Source organism: Schistocerca piceifrons, chromosome 2, assembly GCF_021461385.2.
Source record: "Schistocerca piceifrons isolate TAMUIC-IGC-003096 chromosome 2, iqSchPice1.1, whole genome shotgun sequence".
Classification (NCBI taxonomy): Eukaryota; Metazoa; Arthropoda; class Insecta; order Orthoptera; family Acrididae; genus Schistocerca; species Schistocerca piceifrons.
In genome coordinates, this window is record NC_060139.1 from 608,252,603 (window position 1) to 608,273,373 (window position 20,771).

Consider the following 20,771-nt stretch of genomic DNA (forward strand, 5'->3'; position numbering starts at 1 on the left):
GGTCATCAACCCCCTAGAACTTAGAACTACTTAAACCTAACTAGCCTAAAGAAATCACACACATCCACACCCGAGGCAGGATTCGAACCTGCGACCACAACAGTCGCGCAGTTCCGGACTGAAGCGCCTAGCACCGCTCGGCCACAGCGGCCGGCTCAAGTCAAATTGACAAAGAATCAGGAGCACCAGCTCACTTACCAGTATCAAGCTGAATCAGCCTCTGGCTGAATGTATACTGTGATTCGGATGGGGAAGATGTCTGACCCGCAGCTGTAGTAGCTTGTCCTTGATATGCTGGATAATGGTGCTCAGGCGGAGTTGAAGTCCCAGCTCGTCCCACCCGTGTTCCATCAGTGTCAGGTCCAGAGGTCTTGCTGACTACAGGAGTATCTCAACATCACGCAGATAATTCTAGGAAAGACGATCATGAACGGGAATTTTCCTGTTGAAATATGTCACCGAGATTCCATCATTTGAGTGGTGACACATAAGGACGCTAGATGTCCACGCTGTACCGCTGTGTCGTCGGAGTTCTTCCATTCACTACCAGCCGTGTCTTGAAGCCATATCCGATGGATCTCCACACCCTGACGCCTTCTGCACTACTGGCCATTAAAATTGCTACACCAAGAAGAAATGCAGATGATAAACGGGTATTCGTTGGACAAATATATTATACTAGATCTGACATGTGATTACATTTTCACGCAATTTGGGTTCATAGATCCTGAGAAATCAGTACCCAGAACAACCACCTCTGGCCGTAATAACGGCCTTGATACGGCTGGGCATTGAGTCAAACAGAGCTTGGATGGCGTGTACAGGTACAGCTTCAACACGATACCACAATTCATCAAGAGCAGTGACTGGCGTATTGTGACGAGCCTGTTCCTCGGCCACCATTGATCAGACGTTTTCAATTGGTGATAGATCTGGAGAATGTGCTGGTCAGGGCAGGTATCCAGAAAGACCCGTGCAGGACATGCAACATGCGGTGGTGCATTATCCTGCTGAAATGTAGGGTTTTGCAGGGATCGAATGAAGGGTAGAGCCACCGGTCGTAACACATCTGAAATGTAACGTCCACTGTTCAAAGTGAAGTCAATACGAACAAGAGGTGACCGAGACGTGTAGCCAATGGCACCCCATACCATCTCGCCGGGTGATACGGCAGTATGGCGATGACGAATACACGCTTCCAATGAGCGTTCACCGCGATGTCGCCAAACACTGATGCGACCATCGTGATGCTGTAAAGTGAACCTGGATTCATCCGAAAAAATGACGTTTTGCAATTCGTGCACCCAGGTTCGTCGTTGAGTACACCAGCGCAGGCGCTCCTGTCTGTGATGCAGCGTCAAGGGTAACCGCAGCCATGATCTCCGAGCTGATAGTCCACGCTGCTGCAAACGTCGTCTAACTGTTCGTGCAGATGGTTGTTGTCTTGGAAACGTCCCCATCTGTTGAAGCAGGGATCGAGACGTGGCTGCACGATCCGATACAGCCATACGGATAAGATGCCTGTCATCTCGACTGCTAGAGATACGAGGCCGATGGAATCCATCACGGCGTTGCGTATTACCCTCCTGAACCCACCGATTCCATATTCTGCTAACAGTCATTGGATCTCGACCAACGCGAGCAGCAATGTCGCGATACGATAAACCGCAATCGCGATGGGCTACAATTCGACCTTTATCAAAATCGAAAACGTGATGGTACGCATCACAGCAATGTTTCACCAGGCAACGCCGGTCAAGTGCTGTTTGTGTGTGAGAAATCGGTTGGAAACTATCCTCATGTTAGCATGTTGTAGGTGTCGCGACCGCCGCGAACCTTGTGTGAATGCTCTGAAAAACTAATCATTTGCATATCACAACATCTTCCTCCTGTCGGTTAAATTTCGCGTCTGTAGCACGTCATCTTCGTGGTGTAGCATTTTTAATGGCCAGTAGAGTATAACACATGAGTGCCTCTCCAAACCATTGGATGAAAGGCACTTCTAACTGACAGTGGTCATATGGAACAGAGAAGAAGCCCGATTCAACACATTGCGGTGCTATTCATCAGTAGTCCACGCATTCAGTAACAGCACCACCCGAAATGCATCCGTTTCTGCTGTTGTGTTAATGGTAGCCTACTCACGTTACGGTAATTCACTACAGCGGATGCTACATATATCCAGTCAATGATTCAGGATGACACAGAATCTTGTATGGAATCCAATACTCGACCTTGGATATCAGGAGTGGATGTGAGGGGATTACAAAGTGCTTGGTGCACAATGTGGTGACTCTCCCTGGCGATGGTTACACATGCTCGACTGGAACCTTGACTATGAGTGTGCCTACCCCGCAGTCCGTCAGACTGATGTCATCTACGAATGCCCCACTAGCCTGCATACTATAAAATTCGACCAGACTGCAAAATTAAGACCCACAACGAGGCCCCTTCCAAACCATCCACTTACTGATAATGCTCTCTTACACAAATAGGAAGCATGTCTGGGTCTCCCACAGTGAATTCTCAGCATCTGACGCCGTTCGCGCTCCTTATACGCTGAGGCGACAAGAGTCACGAGATTGCGATACGCATTTATGCAGATGACGGAAGTATGGCGTACACAAGGTACAAGGGAACAGTGCTCAGGAGGAGCTGTCATTTGTACCCAGGTGATTCGTGTGAAAAAGCTTCCTACGTGATTATAGCCCCACGGCGAGGATGAACAGGCTCTCAAAGTAGAATAATGATACTTGGGAGCTAGACGTATTGGACTTTCCATTTCGGAAATTGTTTGGAAATTCAGTATTCCGAGATCCACAGTGTCAATAACGTGCCGAAAATATCAAATTTCAGGCGTTAGCCCCCACCACGGAAAATACAGTGGCCGGCGGCCTTCACTTAACAACCGAGAACAGTGGCGCCTAAGTAGAGTTGTCAGTGCTAACACACAAGCAACACCGCGTGAAATAACAGCAGAAATAAATGTGCGACGTACGACGAACGTATCTGCCAGGACAGTGCAGCGAAATCTGGCGTTAATGCGCTATGACAGCAGACAAACGATTCGAGTGCCTTTGCTAACAGCACGACATCACCCCAGCTCCTCTCTCGGACTCGCTACCACATCGGTTTGACCTGGTCAGATGAGTCCCCATTTCACTTGGTAAGAGCTGATAGCAGGGTTCAAACGTAGCGCAGGCCCCACGAAGCCATGACCCGAGTTGTCAACAAGGCACTTAGCAAGTTGTTGGTGGCTCCTTAATCGTGTGGGCTGTGTTTACGTGAAATGAGCTGGGTCTTCTGGTCTGACTAAACCGATCATTGATCTTTTGCATCCATTCACTGACTGCATGTTCACAAACAAATATGGAATGTTTAGAGTGACGATGCACTATGTCACCAGGTCACAATTGTTCGGGATTGGTTTGAAGAACATTCTGGACAGTTCGTGAGAGTGACTTGACGATCTACATCGTCCGACCTAAATTCCATCGAACATTTACGGGACGTAATCGAGAGGACAGTCCGTGCACATAGTTATGGACTGTACGGCTGGTCCAGGCAGAGGTTCGAGTCCTCACTCGGGTATGGGTGTGTGTGTTTGTCCTTAGGATAATTTAGGTTAAGTAGTGTGTAAGCTTAGGAACTGATGACCTTAGCAGTTAGGTCCCATAAGATTTCACACACACAGTTCGAGCACAAAATCCTGCACTGGCAACACTTTCGCAATTATGGATGGTTATAGAGGCAGTAGGTTCAATATTCCAGCAGGGAACTTCCAACTACTTGTTCGGTCCATGCCGTGTTGAGTTACTTCATTCCGCCGTGCAAGAGGAGTCCTGGCAGGATATTAGGAGGTACCCCACATGTTATGACACCTCAGTATATACGCTACTAGGACTGGTAACAACACTAAACACGAAGAACGGCAGTGCACAATGGTGACCATTCCACCAGTCGCAGAGAACTGTAACTCTAACCACTTACATACTTGACATTGGTGTGTAGGAGTAAGAACTAACACTGGCATCTGATCATGTGTGGATGCTTCAATTTTTTTGTCTGGCGGCCTCTGGACGCCTCTAAGTAAAGTGTAACTGACGACTGGATATCACGAGACGTGGACTTATAACACCTATACGCACGTTGCCAAATATGACCTTTACATAAAATAAGCGTTACACTCTGTGAGGAATTTTGAATTGTTTGACCGGGTGTTAACCTAATTGGCAGAGGGTGTCGAAGACAAATTTCGTTGTTGCGGCATATAATAGAAAGCTGAAAGACTTTAATTTAGGAAATAATACAAGTAGTGAAAGTTTCGTGAATGAAATAATATTCGCTCGCCAGCCAAATTGGGCATAATAATGTGGGAACATTAAGTCCAAAGAATTTAATTATAATTTTGCAAAAAGTACTCTAATTATTTCTCTCTTTGTAAAGTGCAATGAACACGCACAACTACCGGACGAACTGAACAGTGACATGCAGTAGTTATCATTTGCATAAATTATCAGGCACAGAAAGATAAATGGTACTTGACTCCTGTTAATAATAATAATCATCTCAATCATTGAAAAATTCAGCACCAAATAGTTATGATAGACATCACGAGATTAAGTGAAGCATGACAAGAGCCCTGATTTAACTAATACACATACATCACAAATGCAATAAAATAACACTGTACAAACACTTTTTTATATTCTCTCCTTTATGGAAATACTTCAGATTCCTTTACCTGTAGCAATATTTAGTTTAACTTTCTCATAATAGAGGAGAATATAGTGGGGCCCATAAACTGTCATTTACTCTACAGGCAAATTCTGTAACTATTTCAGAGACAAATTGTATTATACTAATGTGGATTTCTAACCTCACTTTGTCTATATTTCAATACTATATAGTAATTTACTCAATATTTTAAATAAAACTCCAGAAATTAGTTTCTAGTAACAGTCAGAACAAAGTTAAGTTTCATGAAAGATCAAATTTTGAGTCTCTTTCAATACACGTGAAGCAGGAGGTTTACCTAGCATCATTTATACACTGTCACTGAATCTTTGGCACATTCAAAGTAGAAACAATTCACTGATAATTCAGAAACAGGATACTCGATCTTTAGCACGTTTAGGATAGGACCCTTCATAGGTTTCATGGTCAGGGAAATTTCAAAGTTCAAACACATATTTTTATCACTGAAATTATTATTGAAAACAAACACAAAAATACTGGTCCATAATATTATACAAATCTGATTTCCTGAAGTTGACGGAGCAGAGGCGCAATAGTGGTGGCAAGCACGTGGCGGCTATCTGGTCTCACCTCTTGCGGTTTAATGCTCTTTACAAATTTCTTCTTGGCGACATATTAATTATTTTAGAGCCAATCCATAATACAAGAGCACCATATTACAGCCGAAACCACATCCGAAGCAATTTAAACATAAATCGACTTCTTTATGCCTCACTTGACACCCACAGTGTTGACTGTACAACTGATGGCCACTGACTGCGTACTGCGTAGGTATAGGTTATTGTTAGTCAGGGCCATTCTTTTGTAGAGATTATTGAAAGTCAGATTGCGTTGCGCTAAAAATGTTGTGTGTCGGTTTAGGGTTGACCAGAATAAGTAAAGAGCTAAATGTCTGAGTTCGTTCAGTTCTGTTCAGCTGTTTGAAAATCAAATAACGTAGAGGTTTTCCAGCAGTGCCATTTATAAATTTTTCTAAGGGGACATTTCATACCTTTTCCCGCGCGCCAATCACCTTCCGTAACAGAAGGGGTTCCCTACATCTTTTAAGTTTTATCATACAGTTTCCCTAAATATGAAGCAGTATTCAAATTACAAATTCTCTTTTACAAACAGACATAATTTACAAAATTTCATTATTCTTAAACATCTTTTAAGTTTTCATATTACATATATTCCAAATACCAACTTTCCTTTCACAACTCAGTGAAGTTAATCAGTAAAGAACAACCACTTCATAGTCACATACATAGAATTACACAGTATAAACTACTCACAATCGATACCTGTGTCACAGACTCACCAATATAAAAGAAGGCATGGGAGTATTGCGTTGTCCATAGAGATGATGTAACAGGAGAGTAGGTCGGTCAGAAGAGGTCACTGACTTCGAACGTTGTCTGTCTGTCGGATGTCACCTTACTAACAAATCCATCCCGGTCACTTCTGCTCCTCTAAAGATGCACGAATCGAAGACTCGCGATGTGACTGTGAAGTGGAAATGCGAAGGATCAATGGCAAGTAGAGCAAGATGAGGCCGACCGCACTGCGGGATGTGGTTAAAGAAAAATCGCATGAAATGAGTGGAAGAAATCGCTCGTGAGTTCCAAAGTGATACGAGTTGTCCAGCTATGGCAGTGAAATGCATAGGAAGTTATAAAGGGTTCGGGTCACAATGGTTGACCTACATTTTGAGGACGGGCTGAAAAGTAATGCCTCCGAATTTCTAATATGAATAAAATAAAAGTCATGTAAATAAAACGAACTTATTAACATGCTACACCTATATGGTTCATGTTTCATTTGAACCAGTTAACATAAGTTAAGAAACATATTGAGCCGTGTATCGACTCGTGCAACGCCTTGTGTTTAAATGGCATTGGTTTCCCTTTTCTTCCCCTGACATGTTTGTTTGATATGTTGTCTGTCATTAAGTGGCTGCTTGGTTGTCTTTTCTCTCAGCTATCGATATCTGCGTTTTTGCTTCCGGGAAACTGCTATGGAGGAAGTGAGATCTTTGACCGGTGGTAACTTCGTGTGGTGGCGCGGAAGTAGGGGCATGCGCTCAGAGAGTCTGGTGGACGCGGTAGGGCAGTGTGGCTCTCCAGCGCGGACCAGAGGTGGTCGGTTGTACGGAGTCGCCACGTGATTTATGTCGGTTGTGTGTTACCAGCGGATCGAGTTGACGGACGAGCTCCCCGCGGGTTGTTTGTATACACAATCACCCCTCGAGTAGTGCTGTTCATTTCACCTTGCTGGGACGTTAACAAGCTTCTTTAAATCCTCCGTTTCAACACTGGAGTTTAAAAAGCAGACACCTAACATCAAAGAGCGGTCACTACCCGTCAACGTGGCAGAGAAGACGTGAACTCCGGTGACAGAGCATGTTGTCGCGTGACCGTGGCGTGTTGGGTACACTGGCGACGCGTGCGCGGTCGGATGTGTGGATCCTTGCCATCGGAGGTCGTGTACCGCCTGTTCGAGCATAACTGCAAGTTAAATTAGTGGAAGTTTTAATCATTAAGTAATAAGTATGCGTGACCAGCGTCTCTTCTGCCTTGTGGCCTCCGGCGATCGGGTTTCCTGTCCCCGGCACCGATGTAATTGAAGACCGTGATCTTTCCTCCTCCTCCTCTCGTTACTGCCTGATGGGAGGTGTAGTTTTGGCAGTAATTGTTTCGCTATTCTGTCGTGTGTTATGAGTAAATTCATGCTTCTTGTTGGTTGATCATGTGGTCGCTCATTCAGGACTGTGTGGTGTAATGTTTCCTTGCACGAGGTTAGCTCTAATTCTGTCAGCAAGTTAAGCCATCTTCTTACAAGTTTTCGCTGGCTGAAAGTCGGTGCAGTGGCCAACCTGAGAGTGGCAATTGTGTTTACGGGCGTATTTAAATTGGTCAGTTTTCTGCCTAGCCTGTGCATCCCTGAGTGGCCCCTTTACACGGGTCCGTCATATCTGTTATGTTCTAATGATGTTCCAGGACACTTTCGTTTAAAAACTTTTAAATTCCTCCATTCCTTTATTGCCATTAATCGTGTGTTCGCTGAGACCTTTGATTTTTTTAAATGGCGGTGTTGGGAGCTTCATTACCTCACCGTACTTTACTAACAAAGTTATGTATTTACTTTAGTAGCCCGTTTACTAATGTTCTTGAAATTTTTAAACTGTTGTATTGCTATAAATTACTTGATTGCCGTTAGCGGTGTGTTTTCAAAGGTTGTTTATGGCCGTACTGCTAGCTTCTGTGCTTTTTTTAAAAAAGAAATTTCTTTAAATTGTGGTATTGCTATAAATCACTTGATTGCCGTTTTTAACAGTAATTTTTAAACTGTTGCATTGCTGTAAATTACTTGATTGCCGTTAGCGGCTTGCTTTGAAAGGTTGTTGATTGCCATATTGTTACTTCTATTTAAAAAAAAAGGAATTTTTTATTGTTGTATTGCTATAAATGATTGGATTGCCGTTAGCGGCGTGTTTAAAAGGCTGTTTCTTGCCGTACTGTTAGTTTCTGTAAGATATGAATAAAACATTTGTGTGTGAAAATCTCAACTCGACAGTGAACGACTAGAAATTTGGCCCCGTTTTCCAACTTGTGGTGTGGCTTGTAGTAACCGTAGCCACTGTGTGTGTGTCACATATGTATTATCGTAATGTAAGAGTCGAATACATTGGCCTCTATTGCCAATTCATCTTCAGAATGAACAGGGTTATGATTGTACGTGGAGCGGTGCTGCTAGTCGATAACTTGTGCGAGAGCAGGAAATGGATATTGCAAGTGACGTCCGCTGATGCGTCACCCATAACCTCGCTATTAAGGGAGAACAGTGGCTCCACAAGTGTGTATTCATCAAATCAACTCAGACTTTCTGGATATTCCTGACTATGTTATGATGCTTCAGCTGGAAGACTAAGGCCTCGAAGAAGAAAACGATTGTGTTACTGCCTACTACATATCCGAGTGGCTGAAACCAAGAAATATTTTTAAAGTCATTTTGAACGTTTATAGGAAATGCACCGGAAGTCCTCGCATTTTAGACGCTGTAGAATGTTATTTGTTTCCTTCAGGTCATATAACGTTTCTATGTAATACATCCCACAGACTTAGCTTGCTGTCTCAGGAGTATAACAATGATGTGCTTCTTTCTACGTATGAGCCTAGCTATAAACCTTATCCTGTGAATGTAAGATGCCACATTGATGGGCCTCCTCCTATTAAACTGCACTGTGCAAGGTAGAAAAAGGAAAAATAAGCGAATATATTCTACTCAATGCATGTTTTTAAAAACTAATATGTGTAATCATGACAGCTTAGCAAGTCCGTCGAAACGGTTAGGAGTCAAAGACGTCGCCGTCTAAGACACAGCGTCTACATCTTTTCATGAACTCTCATTCCATACCTTAATAGGGAGGAAGCGACTGTGTATTGGTCCACCCCATTAGTTGCAAATCTCTGTGGGTTTGTGGCGGCTCTCATTGCACGCTGCTATTGGACACTCATCAACGTGTGTCCAACAATATGAGTCGCATTGGCATCGGTGGTGTTGGAGTCACTGGAGGTGGTGTCGGAGTTTCCGGCACCTTCGGTGGCGCTGGTGGTGGCCGGTGATGGTGTCGGTGATGGTGATGGTGGCCAGCATGTTAGCGATGGCTCACAATAAGAAGCCATGTTTTTATAGGTAGCTGGACAGGACACTGGGGCGTGAAATGAGAACAGAAAGTTATATATATATATCACGTTCTTTTGCTTTATATATAAAAACAGACAAACACAGTCTGAGGAGGTATTCTAAATGCACCACACTTGAATCTTTTTTTATGAGCTGGTTCCCACGAAGTTAATTCTAGCATTGCCTTGCCATACATATCAGCTGGGCACTTTACAGCTATATGTGTGAACGTCTATTGGAGTATCGGATGGATGATATTTGTTCATCATCTTATTTTTTTTATATACTCCCATCATATTGCACAGTTATTCCCCCCTCATACATTAAATTCTGACGCTGATGTGTCGTACATTTTCAACTATAATCACTGTGGCAAATTCACAATTTGGTGCCAGGCTTATATTTACACGTTTGGATAAACTCGAAGTCACGCGGTAAGTTCTGGCGAACAGTAGTACTCTTGAGGGGCTTTCCTAGGGCTATGTGAGCTGTGGCAGTTACAACGACTGTGGCTGCTGCTGTGGCTATTGTGGGGAAGAGTATGGTCGAATGACACCAGGTCCAGTGAATCGGGAAGACCATCTGTGGGCTGCTGTTGGAATGTGGCCAATAATATGTGAGCTCCCTCATCCAACAGTTTGTTAGCACAGGATCAGGTGCGCTCTGCGTTGTCGGGAAATTTATAAAACGTATGTATAATCGAATATATTTATTAACAACTATATTAATAATTGTAATATTAATAGATAATTACTTTCAGATCTGATAGCCATATTCTTCTTATGCCTGGGGGCGCTTGTTGTTCCCTGCTGATGCCTCATCCTTTCACTATGGAGATCAGTCTCGAACGAGGGGGACTCAACCGGCTGGATTCGTAATTTAATAAAAGGAAGTAGAGGGGATAACTCGATTTCTTTTGGTTTAGCCTTCCTATTGGTCGAGAGGAGAAGGATTGAGGGAGTGGGGGGAGTGGAGGGGTGTGGGTGATCTTTATCAGTTACCTTGGGGCGGGGATGTGATGCTGAGTGTAACAAGCACAAGTGTGTAACCTGGCACAGGAAGTCACTATGCACATACCTTAAGGGATGAGTTGTGTCTGTTAGTGACAATCAGTGAGCCAACGTTGTGTGTGTGTGTGTGTGTGTGTGTGTGTGTGTGAATTACTAAGAGACCAAACTGCTGAGGTCATCGGTCCCTAGACTTACACACTACTTAAACAAACTTAAACTAACTTATGCTAAGAACAACACATACAACCATGCTCGAGGGAAGACTCGAATCTCCGGCGGAAGGGGCCGCGCAATCCGTGACATGGCACTTCAAACCGCGCAGACACTCTGCGTGGCTCAAAAATTGTCCTTGGCTATCTACAGTGCATACGATCGTCGCTGTCATACAGATTTATTTTGTGATCAGAGTTTTAGTTGGCGTCTCTCAATCACAAACACAATTTTTTCTCTTTCAAGGACTCCTACTACATGCTGCTAATAGGGATTGTGATGTACGGTTGACGTGGTTCACTTTATATAAATTGACGAGAGTTTTATTGGTGTGTATATAAAGTCTTATAAACTGAAAGAATCGGAACAATTGACAAGAATGGGGGAAAGAAATACAGTAGAAGAAGAATGGGTTGCTTTGAGGGATGAAGTAGTGAAGGCAGCAGAGGATCAAGTAGGTAAAAAGACGAGGGCTAGTAGAAATCATTGGGTGACAGAAAAAATACTGAATTTAATTGATGAAAGGAGAAAATATAAAAATGCAGTAAACGAAGCAGGCAAAAAAGAATACAAACGTCTCAAAAATGAGATCGACAGGAAGTGCAAAATGGCTAAGCAGGCATGGCTAGAGGACAAATGTAAGGATGTAGAGGCTTACCTCACTAAGGGTAAGATAGATACTGCCTACAGGAAAACTGAAGAGACCTCTGGAGAAAAGAGAACCACTTGTATGAATATCAAGGGCTCAGATGGAAATCCAGTTCTAAGCAAAGAAGGGAAAGCAGAAAGGTGGAAGGAGTATACAGAGTGACTATACAAGGGCGATGTTCTTGAGGACAATGTTATGGAAATAGAAGGGGATCTAGATGAACATGAAATGGGAGATATGATACTGCGTGAAGAATTTCTTAGAGCACTGAAAGACCTAAGTCGAAACAAGGCCCCGGGAGTAGACAACATTCCATTAGAACTACTGACGGCCTTGGGAGAGCCAGTCCTGACAAAACTCCACCATCTGGTGAGCAAAATGTATGAGACAAGCGAAATACCCTCAGACTTCAAGAAGAATACAATAATTCCAATCCCAAAGAAAGCAGGCGTTGACAGATGTGAAAATTACCGAACTATCAGTTTAATAAGTCACGGCTGCAAAATACTAACGCGAATTCTGTACAGACGAATTGAAAAATTGGTAGAAGCCGACCTCGGGGAAGATCAGTTTGGATTCCGTAGAAATATGGGAACACGTGAGGCAATACTGTCCCTACGACTTATCTTAGAAGCTAGATTAAGAAAAGGCAAACCTACGTTTCTAGCATTTCTAGACTTGGAAAAAGCTTTTGACAATGTTGACTGGAATAATCTCTTTCAAATTCTAAAGGTGCCAGGGGTAAAATACAGGGAGCGAAAGGCTATTTACAATTTGTACAGAAAGCAGATGGCAGTTATAAGAGTCGAGGGGTATGAAGGGGAAGCTGTGGTTAGGAAGGGAGTGAGACAGGGTTGTAGCCTCTCCTCAACGTTATTCAATCAGTATATTGAGCAAGCAGTAAAGGAAACAAAAGAAAAATTTGGTGTAGGTATTAAAACCCATGGAGAAGAAATAAAAACTTTGAGGTTCGCCGATGACATTGTAATTCTGTCAGAGACATCAAAGGACTTGGAAGAGCAGTTGAACGGAATGGACATTGTCTTGAAGGGAGGATATAAGATGAACATCAACAAAAGCAGAACGAGGATAATGGAATGTAGTCGAATTAAGTCGGGCGATGCTGAGGGAATTAGATTAGGAAATGAGACACTTAAAGTAGTAAAGGAGTTTTGCTATTTGGGGAGCAAAGTAACTGATGATGGTCGAAATAGAGAGGATATAAAATGTAGACTGGCAATGGCAAGGAAAGCGTTTCTGAAGAAGAGAAATTTGTTAACATCGAGTATAGATTTAAATGTCAGGGAGTCGTTTCTGGAAGTATTTGTATGGAGTGTAGCCATGTATGGAAGTGAAACATGGACGATAAATAGTTTGGACAAGAAGAGAATAGAAGCCTTTGAAATGTGGTGCTACAGAAGAATGCTGAAGATTAGATGGGTAGATCACATAACTAATGAGGAAGTATTGAATAGGATTGGGCAGAAGAGGAGTTTGTGGCACAACTTGACAAGAAGAAGGGATCGGTTGGTGGGACATGTTCTGAGGCATCAAGGGATCACCAATTTAGTGTTGGAGGGCAGCGTGGAGGGTAAAAATCGTAGAGGGAGACCAAGAGATGAATACACTAACCAGATTCAGAAGGATGTAGGCTGCAGTACGTATTGGGAGATGAAGAAACTTGCACAGGATAGAGTAGCATGGAGAGCTGCATCAAACCAGTCTCAGGACTGAAGACCACAACAACAACAACATAAAGTCTTAAGGACAAGAAATCTACTTCAAAGGCGGTACGAAAGAGGAAAAGACAACCGTTCTCACTTCCACTGAAACAGTTTTATATACTAACTATTTTTAATTTGCCTAAAGGCCTAATTACTGATTATACCATCTAAAACGAAAAGTAATGTCAGACGAAAATGGTCATCGTTGGTTAACAGCGCACTTGTTGACAAATAGCCATGTTCATAGACAACATTCATGCGAAGGTAATCACTCTGTAAAAAATCAGTCGGACATCGAATAAAAATGCAGGCTCAACTGTCGAAAGATAAACAAATGACAGAGCGCTTATCGCCCTCGATCGCTGCATAACCATGCGTGTCGCTTCCAGCTTAAATTACTTCCTTCATGTAGTTAACATGGGGTAAATGAAAGGTTGACTATGTCGAAAAATGCTTCATTTATTATTAGCAAGAATTTACAGTGATGACACTTCATCTTTATCGTACCACACCAAAAAGGTGAGGAAGTAAACATACTCATTTCACTGGTTACTTAGGTAACATATCTCTACATTCTTAATACAAAGATTGCTGCAGTATCAGGTGTTTACAGGTAAGAAGTTTGAAAATGTATTTGTACATTTTATTAATCAAAATGGTTCAAATGGCTCTGAGCACTATGGGACTTAACGCCGGAGGTCATCAGTTCCCTAGAACTTAGAACTACTTAAACCTAACTAACCTAAGGACATCACACACATCCATGCCCGAGGCAGGATTCGAACCTGGGACCGTAGCAGTCGCTCGGTTCCGGACTGAAGCGCCTAGAACCGCTCGGCCACCTCGGTCGGCCATTTTATTACTGTTCAATTAATGTAACTAGCATAATTCCAGAAACACTTTCAACATACATAAGAGCCCATCCTCTTGGTTTCCTTAAAAGATGCATCATAGCGTCTGCGTAACATGGTTCCCAAATTCCAGACAATGATACACGGCAAGGGAAAATTATCTTATTGTAACAACGAATTTCGTTTCTTCATTGGCAAGCAGAGAATGAAGCAATTAACACTGACTGAGAGCGAAATTTTAATACGATCGAGGGGCTGAATGAGGACGTAGCTATGTGGAAAGAATATAGTATATTACTAAATACACTGATGGTGATTATTCAGATTGTTGAGATGTTACGTACTGAAATTACAGATCAAATTTTGGGATTACTGTGCTTAACAGTTTGACTGTAGAGGCAGGCCAATGCGTTGCAAATTCTTTATTTATTCATTAGCCGTCGGCCGGTTAAGTGGCTTAATGACCGAAATTCTGCAGAGCGGTGCCTCGATAGGTGAACTAAGAGGTCGTTTAGAAAATCTGGTGATCCGTAGAGGAAAGAAACTCACTGACTGGCATTTTTTGAGGATGCAGTCATTGAATGAATCTTTTGGGGATGATATTGAGAGTATGATTCGACGAAGGCGCTCGATATAGCTGTTTTCGAAGGTGAGGCAGTGCTATATATTTTTGAACGGTTGCGAGTTTCATTTTCTAATATACCGAAAACTTTCGCTGATTTACACAAAATGGTTGTCGGCACTGAGAATATCCGATTCAGTGATAAAAAGTGTGATACGTGCGGAGGGGGTGAGGCAGAGCTACGAGGAAACACTAGCAATTACGACTGTTTCTGCGCCTCAGAATGAAGGCTGAACTTGTTTAGGGGTGCATGTATTTGCATTGACAAAGGTGGGTCATTTAGTTAAGGTTGTACGACGCCGCGGCACCGTCGCCAGAGAAGTTGACGCGACTGAGGAGTAGCGATGAGCATTTGTCGCATTTCGCTGCCGAACGGTTGTCGTAAGGTGTACGCCGTACATAGAGGGCGACTCCGTTTTGCTCGTTCCGCCCTTATTTCGGAACCGGTTTGTGCTTTGCTCGAATCTGATACTGTAGGTACCGCGTGACAGGGAATATTCCTAGTTTCCAGGTAGCTCGCTGGAACTGCATTCTGTTTCGGGTGATCCTTTAAATGTTATAATGCAGGCGCGTTTCAAGTGAATGATTGGTGACTTTACGTCATCTTTAAAGTTTATTGTCGCCGAAGGCGACCTAACAAGGTATTGATGGGTTGTGATGTTTTGCGTGTTGCTCACTGAGTGTTGGATTACGCGGGGAAGGGTAGATAGAGGAGGCCGAAATCTAACGCAGACGGGCGTGAATTCTGGAACAGGTTAAGTAGTGAATTCTAATAAGAAAAGTATGCAGCTCCTCGAATACTTATCTTTTAATATTCCTTGATGATACAAGTGTTCTTGATGAGACATTTCATACGATAACTATCAAACTATGTAAGGCAAATGGCGCCTTGCTAGGTCGTAGCCATGGACTTAGCTGAAGGCTATTCTAACTGTCTCTCGGCAAATGAGAGAAAGGCTTCGTCAGTGTAGTCGCTAGCAAAGTCGTCGTACAACTGGGGCGAGTGATCTTCCATATCTCGAGACCTGCCTTGTGGTGGCGCTCGGTCTGCGATCACACAGTGGCGACACGCGGGTCCGACATGTACTAAATGGACCGCGGCCGATTTAAGCTACCACCTAACAAGTGTGGTGTCTGGCGGTGACACCACATTCCTCCCCCGCAAATCGGCGAACGGTCGTGTTATAAGGCTTCCGCCCGCCGTGGGGAGGATCCCATGTTGACGTATGCGATGAGGTGGGGAGCCTAACAACAGGCGAGGCTGTGCCACCCGCACCCGGCCATTCGGTCCGAGGGGAGCTAGGAAACGCCTGAAAAACCTAGTCCAGGGTGCACGTCAACATGCGGTGTATGCGCCCGTAAATAGAGAGGAGGGGCCGAAGGGTCGACCTCCATTGCGTCGGGGTATCCGACGCGCGAGGACGCCATGTGGTCCGAAGCGGGCAAGAGGTCCATGGCGGAGGACAGCTGGTCCCGGGAAGCGATCGGCGGCGCGTGACCCAGGGAGGCGCTTGGCGGCTGCAGCGAAGCGTCGAATGCGGGCGGCGCCGGCGGGAGAACAGGCGGCGGCGGCGGCGTCTGCGGTGGCGCGTCGCCATGGGGCCAAATGGAAGGCATCGTCGGTAACACCTGGGGATGAGGCGAGCCAGTAGATGGGTCCCCAGGGCGCTGACCGGACGGTACCGTCGCTGAAAGCAGACGGGAAGCGGCAGAACCCGTGCGACGACAGAGGCGCAGCTGATTGAGATGCCGACGCACCTCACCAGAGGCCCCCAAAACCAAATACATCGCGCGGCCGAGGCAGCGAAGAGTGCGCCCTGCGAGCCAACGCCGTGAACCTCGATAGTTGCGATAGAATACAACGTCGCCTGGAGCAAAAGCAGAAGTCTGCCACTGCATAGGAACCTGATGCGGCGGATGCAGCAAAGACATCAAGGTTCGATGAGGACGGCCGTGGAGCAACTCAGCCGGCGAGCGACCATCTCGGGGCTGAGAGCGATACGATGACAAAAAGAGCAACAACGCGTCCTCCCGAGAATGCGACTCTTTCAATTTCAACATCTGTGACTTGAAAGTCCGGACCAATCGTTCAGCGGCACCATTTGACTGAGGCGAAAACGGCGCGGATGTCAGATGTTGAATACCATTGGCCTGGCAGAATGACTGAAATTCTGCGGACATGAATTGTGGGCCATTGTCGGAAACAATAGTCTGCGGAAGACCTTCAATGCAAAAGATAGCAGACAACGCGTGGATGGTGGCGGAGGACGTCGTGGAAGACATCCGGACAACAAAAGGAAAATTACTGAAGGCATCTACCAGAACCAAACATCTAGCATTCCAGAATGGACCAGCAAAATCGATGTGCAAGCGTTGCCAAGGGGAAGTGGCTTTCGGCCATGCAAAGACTTTCCGCGGTGGTGCGGATTGTTGTTCGGCACACGCCATGCAAGAAGAACACATAGTCGTAATCGCAGCATCGATTCCGAACCAAGTACAGTGCTGACGAGCAAGTTGTTTCGTTCGCACTATACCCCAATGTCCTTGGTGAAGAAGCCGTAAAACAGAGGACTGTAACGAACGTGGGACCACGACTCTGGACTGATCATTGTCAGAACGCAACAACAAAACACCACGTCGTACAAAAAGTCTCTCCTTGTGAGCAAAAAATCGGCGAACCAACGGATCCTCTATCCGCGACTTTGACAAAGGCCATTGCGTAGCAACAAAACGCAAAACGGTAGCAAGGACAGGGTCAGCAGCTGTGGCTGTAGCTACACGACGAAAATCAATCGGAAACGATTCGACCACTTCATCTGTTTCCGAATCAATGAACATGCAAGCAAGTTCGGAAGAATCGAATGCTTTATCCTCAGCAACAGGCAAACGGGACAACGCATCGGCGTTTCCGTGCTTAGGAGTGGACCGATACAAGATATCGTAGCGGTACTGCGAGAGGAAAATAGACCAGCGAATGAATTTCTGCGCTGTACGCGGAGGTACAGGCTTGGTTGGATGAAAAAGCGACGTCAAAGGTTTGTGGTCTGTGATGATGGTAAAGTGACGACCATACAAGAAATCATGGAACTTAGTAACACCAAATACGAGAGCCAAAGCTTCTTTCTCTATCTGTGAATAATTTCTTCGCACAGACGAGAGCAATTTGGACGCAAAGGCAATAGGGCGATCATGCGAGCCAACTTTGTGCGCAAGCACAGCACCGATCCCGAAATCCGATGCATCTACCATCAGCAAAAGGGGTTTCTGGGGATCGAATGGCGTAAGGCAAGTATTAGAAAGCAACGCCGATTTCAACTGGCGAAAGGCGTGTTCGCATTCCGTCGTCCAGACGAACGGAACACCCTTACGGCGTAAGCGATGAAGCGGAGCTGAAAGGGAAAAGGCATTGCGCACATTCACTCACACCTTGCGATTCGAAATCCTTTAACGGTCGTGCGACCGCATCACGCAATGCGTGGGGAACATTGCGCGCTCGGAAAAATTTCGGTTGCGCGTTTACTTTCAGTTCCAAGTGTGCTTCATAGTTCTTACCGCAACCAAGGCCCAGTGCAAAAATGTCTGCAAATTCTTCACACAAACGAGAAACACTGTCTGAAGGCACAGTCTGATTCACTGATAGGACCTGATTTACTATAGACATGTTAAACAACTGAAATAAATCTAAGCCAAACAAGTTCACTGCAGTAGAAGAACGAAGAACGTAAAATGACACAAGTTTTGTTTGTCCCTTGTATGTTGCAAGAAGGCTGCACTGTCCGAACACAGGAATTTTCTGTCCTGAATATGTAGTGAGCTTAACATTTGCGGAACGCAACGGAGGTTTGCCCAGTTGTTTGTACGTGTCGTGATTGAGCAATGAAACTGCAGCTCCGGTATCGAGCTGGAATGGTATGACCTTGCCATTAAAGTCCAAATCTACAAAAAGTTTATTGTCCTGCTGACGACAAGAGCGACTGTTTTGTGCAATTGGAACAGACACTGGCTAATTGACGTGATTTCCGGTGACGTCGACGCACACGTTTTGTGGGACGAACACAGTCACTGTTAGAGAAAGTGGCACTGGAGGAAGTGGAATTAACGACATGAATGTCCATGGGGGAAGGTCCACGAGCCTGAGTGTCCTTGGTTCGATTCCGGCTCGAAGCAAAGGGCCTGGAATGATTGTGATCGTCTGATCTGAGCTTTTTCTGGCAAACACTTTGAACATGTCCTTTCGTATTACAGAAAAAGCAAATAGCTTGGCGTGACGGGCAATGGTCACGCGAATGTCTAGTTGCACACCGCGGGCATGATATCACTGCATTTGTGTGCTGGCGCGGCACACCTGGTTTAGAGCGTGGCGGCAGCTGCGCAGACGTGCGCGAGGGCATTTTACCGGGCCGCGCAGTACGCCCGGCCGGCCGGGTAATGTTACACACAGCTGGCGAAGTTTCAAATGATTCCTGAGCAAAGTCAAGCGTGTCTTGTCTATCCAATATGTCTATCACTTGTTGAAGGGAGGGATTAACTAGTTTCAAAATCTGTTCCCGTATGCGAACATCAGAAACGTTCTGTGCAATTGCATCACGTACCATTGTATCTGAATAAGGAAGGCCACAGTCACATTCAAACGCACAATCCCTAGTAAGGCCTTGCAAAGTTGCAACCCACTCCCTATTAGTTGGACCGGCCATACGTTTTGTACGAAAGAACGTATACCTTTTTGCAACTACATTAACTGTTTCTTTGAAATAGGCGTCCAATGCCGACAAAATTTCTTCGTAGGACAGAGTTGCTATGTCGCGTCGGGGAAACAATTTCACTATCACACGGTACGTTTGCACCCCTACACACGCCAATAAATGAGGCTGCCGCTCGTTACCTTTAATTCTGTAGGCGGCGAGATGGAATCCAAACTGGCGTGACCACTCAGTCCATGATTCGTGCGCTGGATCGTAGTGCCTAAAAGGCGGTGCAACTGCATGTTGTGGCTGCGGTAGCGGCGAAGCGGCGGCTGCCGCATCGGTTTGAATGGCACGTTGACCCTGGACGAGCTGTCCAAGGGCATCCAATAACGCCTGCGTCTGCTGATTCTGCAAGCGATAAAATTCGGACAGTACATCTGGAGATTGTGGCGAAGCCATGACGCAAATAAATCAGAGCAAGTTACTATCAAAATGACTGCAACGTGGGCGCGTCACCAATACTCGGCGCCAATGATGTGTTGGTAAATGTGCCAACACCTTGTAGATAGAGGAGGCCGAAATCTAACGCAGACGGGCGTGAATTCTGGAACAGGATAAGTAGTGAATTCTAATAAGAAAAGTATGCAGCTCCTCGAATCCTTATCTTTTAATATTCCTTGATGATACAAGTGTTCTTGATGAGACATTTCATACGATAACTATCAAACTATGTAAGGCTAATGGCGCCTTGCTAGGTCATAGCCATGGACCTAGCTGAAGGATATTCTAACTGTCTCTCGGCAAATGAGAGAAAGGCTTCGTCTGTGTAGTCGCTAGCAAAGTCGTCGTACAACTGGGGCGAGTGATCTTCCATATCTCGAGACCTGCCTTGTGGTGGCGCTCGGTCTGCGATCACACAGTGGCGACACGTGGGTCCGACATGTACTAAATGGACCGCGGCCGATTTAAGCTACCACCTAGCAAGTGTGGTGTCTGGCGGTGACACCACATCATCTACCCAGCATCGAATTGTCCAAGCCTTTAAAAGTGTTCTGCACTGACTACAAGTTTTTTGAGTTTAACAGAATTCCTTTTGGCCTCTCCACAGTGTCGGCCGTTTTGTCTCGCCTATTACATTCTGTTTTGAAGTAACTAAAGTTAAAGTGTGCCTACAATTACGAGTTACGTGGTCATCTATAGTGCAACTATTGGCTGATCATTTAGAGCATCTCACAATTGCGATGTCTGAGGGAGGAAGGCTTGATCCTAAATGTGACCCGCATTGAAATCTCCTCGGAATGGACAGTGTCTTGAAAGTATATGAGATGAACATCAACAAAAGCAACACGAGGATAATAAAATGTAGTAGAATTAAATCAGGTGATAATGAGACACTTCAAGTAGTAAATGATTTTTGCTAGCTGGGAAGCAAAATAACTGATAATGGTCGAAATAGTGAGGATATAACATGTAGACTGGCTATGACAAGGAAAGCGTTTCTGAAGAAGAGGAATTTGTTAACATCAAGTATAGATTTAAGTGTTAGGAAGTTCATTCTGAAAATGTTTTTGAGGAGTTTAGCTATGCATGCAAGTGA